Here is a 15,017-nt window from a genome sequence, read left to right as displayed (position 1 = left end):
CATCTCTTCCAATCAGTTTTCATTTAATTCAGCCCAATAATGTTGGGCACTTTTCTGATGAGTGACTGGACTGAAAGAATCCAAAATGCAAACATTTCGAGTGAGGCGGATTCTGTTTAAAAGGCTATCAGAACATTTTCTGGAACACTTTATGAGCAGTTTATTTTTAGACGTAGAACTACAGTCTACAATTCATAAGATATTGTTTTCTACCGTATTCGCTTTCCTACTAATGCTTTCGGGGCAACAGATAGGTCAATACTCATTCGGTAGTTTTCTCGGAAAAGAGTTGATGCACAGTGGCAAGCCAATCCAAACTATTTGAAGCCGTGTGGGGTCATGATACGACCGTGATTCCCAGCTTGATTCTTGGAATGAACAGGAGAAATCAGACATAAATACCGATATTCACATTTTCTTTGTTCAAAGTTTGTGATACAGCGTACTGGCCAGGAAAATAAAACTGACTTACCTCATATACGTCGTTTGTGTGGTTATTTCTTTCTTGCTACTGAAGCCCTGAGAAAAAAAGAAAAAACAGACTAGGCGTGCATCAATTTTTGTCACACTGGGTCCATTATTTTAACTTCTCAATTTTGCTTTACAATGCATGGCGATTGATCAGTAGAAGTAGGAAAAATTTAATACAGATTAGAGGGCATCGATCACAAGACAAACTTCGAAGTTCAGTTTTGTCTCAAATTTTCCGCTTTTTTCTCAACTGATCAAGATTAAGCAACGTCTTTTTTTATTTTCACATATTCTTCCACTTCTTTGAGTTTCAATCTTCTACTCAAACTCTGATTTCTCTTAGTGTTCTCTCTTTCGATCATGACTTTCATCAGTTTTCTGATCGCCACTTCAGTTTTCACTTTTTTTGCTAAAAATTTTAAAGTTTATGGTAAAAGTTTATTCAATGTTTCAAACTTGAAAACTTTTGAAACATTTTTGTTTTTTTCACTTTTCATCATTTAAACTTAAATCGAGTCTTCAATCGGAGATTTCAGTTAGCGCTAGACTAATAGAATGGCAAGAAAGGATTGCGAATAAACGAACGATTACTCCATAAAACTTCTCTTCAAATTCCGATACTGATGAACAATAATTGTCATGATTATAATGCAACAATTTGATAGAACCAAAGTTGTTTTTCAAGAGACCTTATATCGCCCTTTATATTTTTAACACGGAGGTTTTGAAATTTAGAAGTTTCGTGAACCAACTTATTTCGAATTCAATTGAATTGAAATTAACAGTGAGGATAAAAAAAAAATTCTATTTTTGAAGAATGAAACTAAACGAGTTTAGGAATTTGTAATTGCGGGAACTATTAAAAAGGAGAAATGGACTAAGATATATAAATCAAAGCTACCTAAGATATATCTTAAGATATAACTTGGGAGAAAATTCAGGACATTTCTTAACGATGTCCTTTATACAAACGACATCCTATGACTACCTGATCAGTAAGGTAGACTTGGATTTTCTTACAGTACTGTGAAGAAAGAATGAGAACGAAATTCGCCGAATTTCGCTCCACCATTAATTCTCGAGAAAATTCGCCGAAATTTTACAATGAAACTTCGGCAATTATTCCTCTACAAACATTAGTAAACGAAATATCGTGTTTTCGCACAGGCGAAAGCTCGACATACGGGTATTTTCGAGCGCTTATGCATCGCGGCAATTAACAAGCATTAAAAGAGGTTGCTGTTTTCTTTTTTAAGGATTGCGCATGCCCAGCCTCTTAAATTTAAGTTTTTCTTGCTACGGATGATTTATTTTCACTTCCGGATTGCGTTCGTGAATCCAGCCCAGCGCTTTAAACGTATCACAACTGAGGGACAAAGGATGCTGACTTCGATATTTATGGCACATTTTTCCGATCCATTGAATCAAGCGGAGTTAGATTGCCGGTGCATAAATAAACTTAGGGTTCATTATCCTGGGAACGATCAGCGCATTGTGACGTCATACGTCCTCGTATAGTTTGGATCCACTGCTTTTGTGTGAGCTGACCCGAGAAAACTACCTTTACACATGTTGACCAATCTGTTGTTCAAACGACAAAAGCATAGAAAAAGTGGAAAATTTTCCCTGAAAAAAAAAAATTGGCATTTTAAACTTTTTTAGGTTTAGCATAGGTTTTTCGTCTTCGATAAAAGAATACCGTTTAAAATTACACCGTCAATGTACAAACATATTTTTCGATCAAATGATTCTATAAAAAGACCTAAAATTCTTTTAGAGATATAGCAATTATAACGCAATAAAGTGCGCAAGCATTGGAGAAGCGCATCGATGCAAATTTACATTCTACTGTTAATATCTTAAAATAAAATACTTTGTTGATTGGGATGAGCTGATCTCTGTGTTTTTTCAGGTTGAGTTCAAGGAAGTACATGAAACAGTCCCGGAGGTGTCAGTTTGAAACCCGTCAGTTCACCTTAAGCATTATCAGCTGAAACTGAACAGAGATGGAAGTCTTTTTTCACCATGAAACTGTGACGCATGTGCAGATAAGTATAATTATGCATTTTTGCTTATAGCCTAATTCTCTCTACCCTAACTGGTTGCCTAAAAAGCACATTTGCGGGACATCTCATTTCCTAGTCTACCATAATCAGAGGACGCCAGGCGATCACCCCATACTCTAAAAAGGCAACAGACAGAACTCTCTTTTGGTGTAAAAGGGTCTCACATCCCAGTGCACAAAAAGTGCACCTACTTTTTCTTAAGAGGGAGTGGAGAGGGGGAATAAATACACAAATCTTTCCTTTACCCTTCATGGGGCAAATTAAGGCTTCGATTCATTTGTGCAGCAGATATGTAGGGGAAGGGGTAGATATAGGATAATCAAGGTTGTTTCTTCAAGGTGGGCTACATCAGGACAGCCATAATTGACGATGGAGATAGTAAGGGTTGGGCCTCGTGCAATCCATGTGAAGCGCTCATCATAGTAGGATATTTTAAATAGTTTGGTCAATCCTTACTACTGAATGGCAAAGCGTTAAATCCCATTTGAAAAAATAAAATCAATTTAAGTGCTTTTTTCACATCACTTGACAATTTTTCTTTGCATTAATTAAATGCCAAAACAAACGGGTTTTTTTAAACTCTCAGTACCCAAAGGAAAACAAACGACAAGAAACTGGCAATGAAAGTAATCATGATGTCACTATTTCATGAGTCACGGGGCTGCAACAATTGTTAGTTATTTACCTGGGAGTTTTCGCTGAGAGAACTGGAAAAATGACTAAGAAACAAAATTTAATTAAAGCAATGTACTCTCAGCATTGCGAATAAGATGTTTCTCTAACTTTTGGCATTCCCGGTATTCAGAATTGACGTAAAGCGCTAGTTATTTCCTGCGCGTCTAGTGGAATTCAAAACTACCTACTCCTCTCAAAATATTCAATGGTTTCTTTCAAGCCAAAATAATGTGAAATACTTCTAGCTATGATAACCTCCAATCATTGATTAGGTTGATGCCTTTCTTTTATAAGAATGTTAAAAAATACACGTTCTTAGTATTTTCAAGAACATGAAGGAGGTTTTCAGCTCACCAAGTTTTGAAAAATCAGAATTTACAAACGGACAAGTTTGTGAATAATCTGCTTGGAATATATAGGATTATTCTAAAACAAAACGCCAATTTACTAAAGAAATACATCGCAGTTCAAATATCATACTCAAAAATTGTGTTGTTACAGTATCTTTTCAGCCAAGCTAAGAGCTGATAAATTACAAAGTTATTTTTTACTAGTGCATGATCCTTTCTTAATTTATTTTATAACTTTATTTATAATTTATTTATCCTTTTATAATTTATCTTAATTTCAGTATCGATATTTTAATTTATTATTTTTAATCAGTTTATTTTATAGTTTAACTTTGTACAACTATTTTGTACAACTAAAATGTTCTGCATTTGGTGTGGAAATAAATGGAGCCGAAACCAATTAATACCAAAAGACACATATCTTGTTCCAAAAGTTTGTTTTATACCACGAAAGATTTTAAAAACGAATGGCATAGTAGTTCACAGTGGTAGCTTCCCTGAGCCATTTTGTATTTGAATTAAGCAACCTTCTGCTTGATCAAGCAATTGAGTAATTTTATTATATCTCTGTATATTTTCCACAATATAGAACGTATATATTGCTTTATTGTTTTGTTTATTTTAATCATGCAGTGATGTTTTTAGTGCTATTGACAAACTCATGGAAAACTTTTCTATTAACAATTCCTTAGTTCAAAAATTAAGAATCAGGCTAACTATACCGAAAAACTGCACCCATCTTTCAACCATACAGGAGTTTGTTTCCTTCTATCAAATTGCATTGTACCTTACAATGGCAGCTTCCTATCGAGCCATTTTGCATCAGAGAAATTCAGCGCGCCTTTGCAAATCATGGTTTTTCTGTAAAGAATCTTCCAAGTTGAAAATTCAACGTAAAAGATTTTAAGAATTTTGAAATAAACTCAGACTGAAATTCGTGAGCTATGCGCGAAATTCTGAACTGTTGCACTTCACATGGATTTGGGTGGCCCCATAGAAAGTCTAGAAACAATAGATAAGTTTCAAGGTCACAATAGTTGGTTTTACATGTAGTTCTGACTCGTGGGTTATCCTTTTTCCCCGGATGAACTTCGTAATTCCCTTGGGACGTAGGCAATTGATGACAGGAAGGATTGGGGGGGGGGGGGTGGGGTGGGTGGTACGGTGGATGGGAGTAAGTATATGAAACATTCAGACTCTTTCTTATATTGAGTTTCAAAATGTAAACGCTAGACCAACTGAGCATAAAAGCCATCAGTTAATAAAGGATGAGAATTGTCTAAAACGTAGAAATTCAAAACACTTCCATGCAAATTCTTTCCCTGGGAAAAACAGACATTGGAACCGTGAGCAAAAGAGCACAGCAGCTAGCCAATATAAGCAACTGCAACTTCTTCCACTTAAACTAAGATGAATGTCTATTTTTCTTTCAGCCTGATAGAAGTATGAAGCTCGAATTCATCAGGATTACATCTTACAAATCCAGCACCTTCCAGCCACCTTATTTCTGTCCTTATTCACAGGTAAGCTAGTGCCCTGAAAATCCTGCTTGTACTTCTGATGATACAATATTATTAGATAGTACCACTTATCTGATGTCATATCTTAATTTGTTTTACAGAAAAATGTAGAGTCGTGCCTGACTGCGGTGTAGAATTGCAATTGACAGCCATTTTGATTCGCTGGGGGGCTTGTGGAGGTAATTAACTGAATTCTTTATTGACATCTTCTGCCAGGTTATTATATTCTGACGGCCTGTTTACATGGAGGTGGGGGACCCTAGGTAGGTGAGGTAACCTGTTAAGGAGGGGTAACCCGCCTGTCCATATAATCTCTCATTTTAATTTGGGGTAACCCGCCAAGTGTTACCTCACCTACTTGGGGTCCCCCAGCTTTATGCCGAAACAGGCCCTAATACTGATGAGTTTTTCAATCCCCGCTTTATGTACACCCGCTTAATACGTACAGTTTGCTTTGTCCCTGGGGAAAGAAAGCCCTTAATTCAACCCGATTAATACGGACACCACTTTCACCCCGGACATCACTTTCTATGGCCCTGGCTCGTGTCCATTTTAATGGGGCGTGACTGTAGTAAACTTTAGATTATAACTAATGTTTCGTTACATTCCAATCAGTTGCAGAGGATGTAGATTTGTCGAAAAGTGTCCATCTGGTCGGATCATCAATTGAAATAACTATTTTGATTCTTCGGTAAGTGTATTTTGAAGTCGAGATTTCAATTTTAATGTCGCTATGTCAGTTGATTTATCATAATTTCCAATTGGTGACTTGAAGGTTCGCAGTAATCAGCCTAGTGACAACTAACCATTTTCTTTTTATTACCGTCTTGCAGAAGTCTCCACAGAATCTTCCTGAAAGCGTCCACTGCTAGTTCACTTTGGATGGTTTGCATTTTGATTGAGTCAACGCCCGGATAACGGATAAGTTCCTTAGTTTCTTTCCCACTTTTAATTTGCCTCTAATGATAGTCACGGGGTATTTGACCATGTGGTTTGGCGTTTTTCTAAGTGGACATTAGATTTTTAAATCATCTGAGCATTTCAAAACCTGTAAAACCAATCGCAATCGCAAGTTCCCTTTTTGTTTTTTTGGAAAGATTTAGGAATTAAGAAGATTTAAAAGACGTTTTATTCAAAAACTAATCAAAGAGTTGAGTATTTCAGATTTTCATTGTCACACTTAAGCATATGATTATTCTCCGGAACTTTCAGTTGTTACAAAAGTATCAGAAGTATGACCTTGCTTATTCAAAATTACTTCTATAGGACGTACTAAGTAACAAAAGGTTTTTTCCTGTTATTTTAATCTGTAATCTGGTTTGATCAACGAAAGATCGGCCTACGTCTTTTTTTTCTTCAGTTTGTTTTAAAGTGGTTTTGTTTTCCAAAATTAATCAAAAGCTTAAATTATAAGTGTTTCAGATTTCCATTGTCGCATTAAAGGATATCAGTATCAAGAACTTACAAATTCAGATCGGTATCTGCTTTTTCTTCATAAAACGTATCCTGAAGAATTCAAAATTTCTATCATAAAAGGAAGCTAAAACTGAGTAACGAAAACATTTTGTTTGCCGTAGCGATAAGAATAATTTTAGTTAGTGTATTTCTTTTTTTTTTTTTGGAAATAATGGCGTTAATGAAAATAAAAATATTTCAAATCCAATTGAAGGAGGACAGTTTAAAAGTTAACAGCAACATTAAAGGAAGTCTATTCGTTATAGTTTAAGATTTATGCGAATCGAAATCTCAGAAAAGCCGGTTCAAAATGAATTCATGCAGTGACATTAAATAGTTTTTAGGCACACGAAGTTAGAACAAGATTGAGAAGTATGTTAATAAGTACTTTGTACAGATTTTGTTTTCTTGTATTTTACTCTATAACTCCAAACACATGGCAAGGCCCCTGATTATGATTTGCCTGGATTCACGGGGAAATATTTTTTTGAGAGGAAACTGTAGTGAGTTAGAACCAGTTTTAAGTCACAGGTTGTAATCACCTCAGCAGCACAATATTTCATTATTGTTTGGTTTTTGCCAGCACTTTTGAAGAATTTTATTGGAGTGCTAAGTTAGTAAACGATTAGAAACGGGACAACAGGACCCACGCAGCCTCATTATTTTTCTGTATTTCACTTGCTTTATAAATGAGCATTTAAAATTGTCTGAGTACTCTGAAAATTTAGAGCCAATACATAAACAGGGAAAGATTATTCTTCTTGTGTTCACCTCGTCTCACTTAGAAATTTACACCCAGCCGTAGTACACCACTCATGACTGCGGATGTTTAACCCTTTATAAAGTTCAGACAGCAGATCTTCAAGAAACATCGGTGCCCACTTAAATGTTGAGGTTTATTTCGCTTTCTATACAAAAACATCAAAACCAAACACTTAAGGAAATTGAAATTGTTTTCTTTCAACATTTTATTTCCTATGTCCTGTTACAGATTTTTTAAGTTCTTTAATGGTATATAGAGAATTTGCATACCTAAAAATTCTTAGGATAGCCCACTCAAATTGTCAAATCATTTAGAACATTGGAAAAATTATTTTCTTCACCTAAGGCTGTTATTTGATAATGAAAACTGAAAGTATGAAATCAAAAAGTACAAAAGCCAGGTAAGCAGCAAAATCCGAGAAAACTAATTTCTGTGTAATTCTTTCGTTAATATTATCGTTGAGGATTCAGAGCATTTTAGTGGAAAAAATAGAGCAGTAAAGTGGAGCATTTTAGTGAAGTAGCAAAAGCGTAGTTTTCACGTACATAAAATGACATTTTTGCAGATTTTATCTTTCTCATTGCTATTCAAAAATTGGGAAGTACGTGGTCACTTCGTAGTCACAACATTGACAAGGATCAAAACATTTTTGTGCATAGTGTTCGTCTCTTAACACGCCTGAAAGATTGAAAGCTAAAAAAATCATGTTCTAAAAACGTCATTTAAAATTGTACACAGTAAAGCATTAGAACCAAAGAGGTAAAACGAATTCAAAGTGTCTCGCAACTTTTTTGGATAAAAAGATTCGATTCGATTAGGATGTTATGAAAATTTACCTTGGAACCGATTTAAAAATAAGTCAGCTTTAGGGAAAACGAGGACAGCTTTCTTTAGTTTGTTTGCTTTGAATTGCTTGTTAGAGTTAAGATTTGTGTCTTGTCAGATTGTAAAAATCATTGTTGCAGAGAAATGATGAAATACAGTATAGCCTCGTGATCAATTTTATCTCCTGCGCGTCTGCTGCAGATTTTTTCCACGTTCTAAATATTATTCTGAATGGAACTTCTGTAAGCATGGGAAGAATAATGTCACGTCCAAATTGCCGAATCACTTAAACGTTAGAAAAATTACTCCTTTTACTAGGTGAATTCAACTCAACGTTACTAAAATATTTACAATGTACAAAAGAAAGTTTAGGATTTATGCAAATCAAAGTCTCAGAGAAGAGTTTAAAATGGTTCACTGATATTAGTTAGGGATTCGAATATAGAGTAAGAGAAGCACTGAAGTATACCTTTTTGCGGACTCATTTTCTTAGTTTTATTCTATAACTGCAAACACATGACAAGGCCCTAGATTTCAGTTCGGCCTATGGTTTCACAAAAGGACTTTTCTTAAAACGACACTGAGTAAGAACCAGGTTGAAAAAGCCAAAAATGAGTTTTAATTGCTAAACCACAGTCGACGGATTTAAGTCACAAGTTGCAATCACTTCAAGGCAGCGCTTGGTAGCACTTTTGAAGAGTTTTATTGGAGTGCTAAGTTAGGAAACAAATAAAAACAACAACCTCATTTTTTAGATTTTGCTCGCTTAATGATCATTCATTTGAAAACTGTGTTCAAGTAGTTTAAAAAGTTAGATTTTTCTTCTTGTGTTCAATTCGTCTCATTTAGAAATTTACGCCAAGCCTTAGTATAACACCAATTATGAAGGCAACTGTGGATGCTTTCCGCTTTATTGAAGTTCAGACAGAATTTTAAGAAACATCGGTGCCCAGTAAAACATTGACGTTAACGTTTATTCCGCTTTCTATATAAGAACAAAAAAAGGTAAATCGACATTTTTCCCAAGTTTTTTAAAGTTATAGAAGTTGCATTTCCAAACATTTGTAGGATAGTTTCATTCAAATTGTCGAATCAATTATCCACAAAAAATTAGAAAAATTATTTTCCTCACTTGCAGTTGTTATGGTTTGATAATGAAAACTGAATGTATGAAATCGAAAAGGGGGAAGTAAGAGGATAAGCAGCAAAATCAGAGGAAATTAATTTTTGTGTACGTCAGATAATTTTCTTTCGTTAATTTTAGTTGAGGATTTAATGCTTGAACCATTCAGTGTGATCGTTTTCAACTCGATGAGGCGATCTAAAAAATGGAGCAAAACGGATGGAAGAAAATTCAGTCTTTCCAGTTTTTTTGTTTCTTAAATACACTTGAACCTTTCCAAAAATTATAAATCGTTAGTTTGATATCGAACTTTCTTTGTAGTTGCTAATGCATCCGGCATCAGTTAAATTTGATTCTAGCTTTTGTTAAGTTAAACATAGTTGCACTTTTAATTACACGTATAGACTGGGTATTTTATCCCAGAGTTGATAATTCACAGTTCAGCAATTTATAACAAACCCAAAGTCGCAGCAGATTTCAGTAGGAAATTTATTTTTCTCCAAAATCTTGCTTTACTCAGCACAAGGAATTCGCACATTTCATTAAATCAGCCACAGTGAACCAAACGACCTGCTAGCGCTTCTCTTTCAAGTAGGTGTGGTTCATTGATGCACATTTCTTTTTTTCTACAATACTTTTTGTTAGCCTCAATTGAGACATTCAAGAGAGTAAAGTGCCGCTTTCATTCAGCTGACTTCTCTAGCTTGGACCTCACTCTTCGACTACTTTTACCGAGATACATCAATTTTAGTTTCTAAGGCACATATCTAAGGACTTGCACAAACTTAACTTCTTTTAAGGATATTTTTCATAGGATTTTGTATATTATGCTCGCAATTTTCTTCTATTTCAAGTGCAGAAGCAAAAGCATTACGAGCATTGTTCAAGCATTTTGGTGTAATTTTTACTGAAAATGATTATCTTTTTTTGGAGAAAACGAACACATGAAGTCGAAAATTCAAATTGTATTTCCAAATCAAATGCTACCCTTAAACTGCCGTTAAGACAATTATTTTTTGCTGTATTAACACCAGTACAAATAAACGTTGTTGCTATACCAACTGTTCGTTTTTTTAGCGTTAAGCGAGCATCTGGTGGAGCTGGAGCATTTTAGTGGAAAAAGTGGAGCATAACAGTGAGGAAACAAAAGCATAATGTAAAAAAGCCTTGTAATTTTTCACGCACACAAACTGACATTTTTGTAGATTTTATCTACTTTATTGCTCTTCAAAAGTTGAGAAGTAAGTAGTCACAAAGAGAACCAATAATTTTTTTGCACATCCAGAGTTTTGAAGATTTTGTTAGCTAAAAAAGAAAACGATACTGAAAACGTCATTAAATCTTCTGCCTAGTAAAGCATTAGAACCAAAAAGGTTAATCATCGAAAGTGTCTCTTTTCAACATTTTTGGGACAAAACGATTCGGACAGGATGAGATGTGTGCCTGTTATGGTAGTTTACATTGCAATCGATAAACTCTCTTTATGGTATTAAGAAGAGTGTTAACTTCCGGGCGGACTTAGACAACCTCTTTTCGGATTCTTAATTTTGAATTGCTTGTTACAATTAAGTTTTATATCAACTTGTAAAGCTCATTGATTAAGTTAAAAATGATAAAATGCAGTTTATTAAAGTGAACAATTTTTTCTATCGCTTGTCTGCTACAGTTTTTTTCTGTTTCAAGTATTATAGAACTTCTACAGTGTAAAAGTTAGAAAAATTCCTCTTTTTATCTGGTGAATTCAACTCAACTTTATAAACATATATACATTGTACAAAAGACAGCATCAAGGAACTGATCCACAGGCAGCATACTGGCCAATCAGGCAAAACAGTCAGTCACACCAAAACATTAATAAACAATTTTACAGTTGAATTCAAAAGATCAATCTAATTGACATTAACTTGGTTTGCAGAAAGGAGACTAACATTTTGAATCATTACTTACATCAAATTGGGTTATCATCGATTTCGTTTAAATTCGAACCAAGCAACTTTCTATTTGCAAAAGGGCTGATGCAATCAGTTTGAGCTGATTTAGCAAAATGTAGATCCCTCAGTGTAGTCATCAAGGCGTTTTAGGATATCAACCGGGGAAGAGGGGAGTCACAGTTTAAACTGTGTTCTTTTTTCACATCGTAGCGTCTACTCAGTCTTGAAAAAGCAGATTGTTGGATTTCTAACCTAGATTTCGTGATACAAAGTTGTAAGGTGAGGAAGACCGAATGTTATAAGAATGAATACTGTTGCTATAGATAAATAGGTTTGAAAAGTTACCAGGCCTTTGATAAGGAATATCGTACATCAAACAACGAACGGATTTGTGATAAAGAACATTTAGTGGTAAAATATCAGCATAAGTGAACAGAGTAACAGCATACCGAGTTTATATCTTACCCAGAAAATATAAAACTAAGTGCTTGATTAAAATTTCCGTTCCACAAGATTTGCTTAGACTGAGACTCCATGTTGTTAGTCCTTTATTATAATTAACAATTATTCGCCGAAGGCGAAGTTAATATTGTTGAATAATCCCCGAGACGAAGTCGAGGGGATTATTCAACAATATTAACTGAGCCTGAGGTGAATAATTGTTTTAGTATATTCACACGAAGTGATCTCAACAGAATCAGAAAGGAAACCATTAAAAAACCATTAGTTTGATTGACGGGTGAAAATTCATGCGTGAACACGAAGCCGTAAACAGTGGATGCGCAAAAGTTAGATCTTTACAGTATCTTCAAACATGGCAAATGATAGTTTTAATCCTTTTGTATCGAGTTTTGTAAGCTTTAGCATCAACGGTTTAAAAGAAAACGCCGAAAATTTAAATTACTACCCAATTCTGAGAAGAAAAGTATCTAGAGCTTTATTTGTTTCTGTCAACTCACCGTGAATGAGAAAGTTTTCTTCGTCGCTTCTTCCAAATGCTGTCAACAGCGGCTGCGATCAAGATAAGCGTTGTTTATCTCCAAAGTTCTTTGCCTTGTTAACTTGCTGGCACGTACAATTTTCGAAAATATTTGCCTTCCTCTCTTCTCCATAAATTAACCTCTATTTATAGGCAAAATTGGTCTTGCGAGAAAATCCCGAAATCACAAAACAGTGACAAAGCGACCTCGTTTTCCTCTGTAGTGGTAAACATAGCTTCGAGCGTACAAAAAGTCAGCTAAAGTAAACCACTTCACAATAAATCACGCTGTTTAAACACCATGAAGTCTTTTCTTGCCTTCAAAGTCATCAGCACTTGGATATTCGTGTATTTTCAAACAGGTTTTACTTTGAAACTTTGGCAAAACACCCAGTTCACGACAGCGATTTTGCTCGGCTTTATATTCACCGCCTAGCGCGGTGAATATAACGTCATAGTCCGAGATAGCTAACCAATCAGATTGCTTGAATTACCAAGATCACTGAGTGTGTATATATAACAATTATTCACCGAAGTGGAGGTGGCTAGTACTGGATATTTACCGAACTGCGAAGCAGTGAGGTAAATATCCACGACTAGCCACCGACACTGAGGTGAATAATTGTTTTAGTATATACTAAAACAGTGAGATCATTGAGCACAAAAATGATGATTTTTAACTCAAATACTGTTGCAAACGATTACAATTTTGGCGCGTAATGACCGGGCGGCCGCCGCCGTCGCTTTTTCTTGCCGGCAACTAAAACTTTTGAAGGCATTTGTTTAGCTCTTGCGGGGAAATTTCTTCAAAAGGAGTAGTGAATTCTTTTTGTATTTAAAATCATTCTATAAAAAAAGATTATTAAATTTACTTTTAAGCTTATTTATGAACAACTCAACTAAATAAAGTAAGCAAGACTTAAGCTTCATTTGCATTTGTAAACAAAAAACTTTTTCACCGGTTTTATCGATAAATTCGTGTCAAAAAGACAAAGCTTTACCTGTTAAAACTTCCAATCCGAACTTAGTCACCTTCTTCGTGTATTTCGGAAACAGCTTGCTTGATTAGTTGTGAAATTTCTTTGTTTGTTTACGGCAGCAAACCGGGAAGACATTTTGCTTGCAACTTACACGAGTTTGGCGTCGCTCGCTCCGAGGAACTGGAGGTGAATCAGTGAATAGTGCAGGATATTCACTGATTGAGTAGCCAATCAGAGCGCGCGAAAAACACTATCCACTGTTTTAGTATATACTAAACTAAGATATATATACGTAGGGTACAGATTTGGAAGAGCATTGGTGGTATTTGGCTGTTGTTTCAATTTTGACGATGAAAGTTGCCGGAATGAAAGCGTAAAGGGCCAACAGTTTGTACTAAGGTAAAAATCAAAATTTAAATTGTATGAAGGAACTTTTTTCTTGCATGAGTTTCTGTCATGTCATGGCCACAGGATCAAAAGCACTAAAAGAATATTATAAATGACTTCGTTATTAGGATGATTTATATATGATTTATAGTTTCACCATCTGATCTTGTTTAGCCACTCAAATTTTTTTGTTTACTTTTAATTACTTCTATACTTCAAAACAGATGAAAAGTCCCTAGATTTCTTCTTCTTGGTTTCATTGGAGGAATCCTCAAGCCACAAATTACACTCAAAACTTCACTAAAATTTTTGCCCAGTAAAACGTTAAGGTTTTATTTTTATTTTAATAAGGAAAAACCTTAGAATCAAAATGTTAAATCTAGGTGTTCCTTTTAACATTTTTGGACAAAAGGGCTAATTATTGCTACAGAATAACAGCGCAAAATATTTTGTGCCCCTTGAGACTTACGAAGGATTGGATGAACTGTGTGGCTGCTTAAGAGGTAAACAAAATAAGCGGAGCCAATAAAAATTCCATTGTTAAAAAAGTAACGTAACTTTCAGTAAGAATTGGAAAGTTTCTATTCGTTTATTGGCTGTAAAATCGCTTATTAGATTTAAGTTTTCATTTCGGTCAAATTGTAAAACTCGTTGATGTAGCTTTTTTTTTTTGAGAAGTAAAGGTGAATATTCTAAGTGCTACAGATTTTTCATAGGTTAACTCGTACCGTCTGAAAAAGGTGGAAAAGTGTCATTCAAATTGTCGAATCACTGTTAAAAGTGTTGAAATAATGAAAAGAAATCTTTTATTGTTCACTAAGTTGTTATTCAAAAATAAAATTTATCACAACCAAAGGGGGGCACCAAAATCAGAGGCATTATTTTTCTTGTAGGGTTTCTTTCATTGCACAGAATCAGAAGTTCCGGAAATTAAATATGACTTGGTTATAAGATTTCATAGATTAGTTTCACTCTCTGATCTCATTCAGGAACTCGAAGTTTGAAAAAGGATGGCACTGATTTTTTTCTTGAAGATTTCTTTTACTTTTTCGTTCTCCTGAGGATCTTCATTAAGAGATGATCATGAAAAGTTAGAACCAGCAAAAATAAGCCGACAATGCGTCTTTCCTGTTGTTTGAAATCGCTTAATAAATTGCATTCTCAAAAACAAGAAAGTATTTTTTAGATGTTGCTTCCTTTTAGTAAGCACTTTTGAATAATTAATTTTGTACGACGATTGCGGCGTGAGACTTTTCAGTGACTTTTGTAGATCAGGACTGAAGCAGCTTCAAAAATTCGTTTTTTCAGTAGCATACCCTCGCTTAGCCATCTTTTAAACAAAACACAAAAGGTTGAGACAACATTTAAGTATTTCTTGCTAAATCATGCCTGCATGTTTTCTAGACAAGGTGAGTTTCATTACTCATTTAGTAACGGGTTAGAGGACTTACATGTGCGTGAAAATTCTGTTATTGCAACTGATATGTTATGT

Source organism: Porites lutea, chromosome 7, assembly GCF_958299795.1.
Source record: "Porites lutea chromosome 7, jaPorLute2.1, whole genome shotgun sequence".
Classification (NCBI taxonomy): Eukaryota; Metazoa; Cnidaria; class Anthozoa; order Scleractinia; family Poritidae; genus Porites; species Porites lutea.
This window is presented reverse-complemented; position numbering follows the sequence as displayed.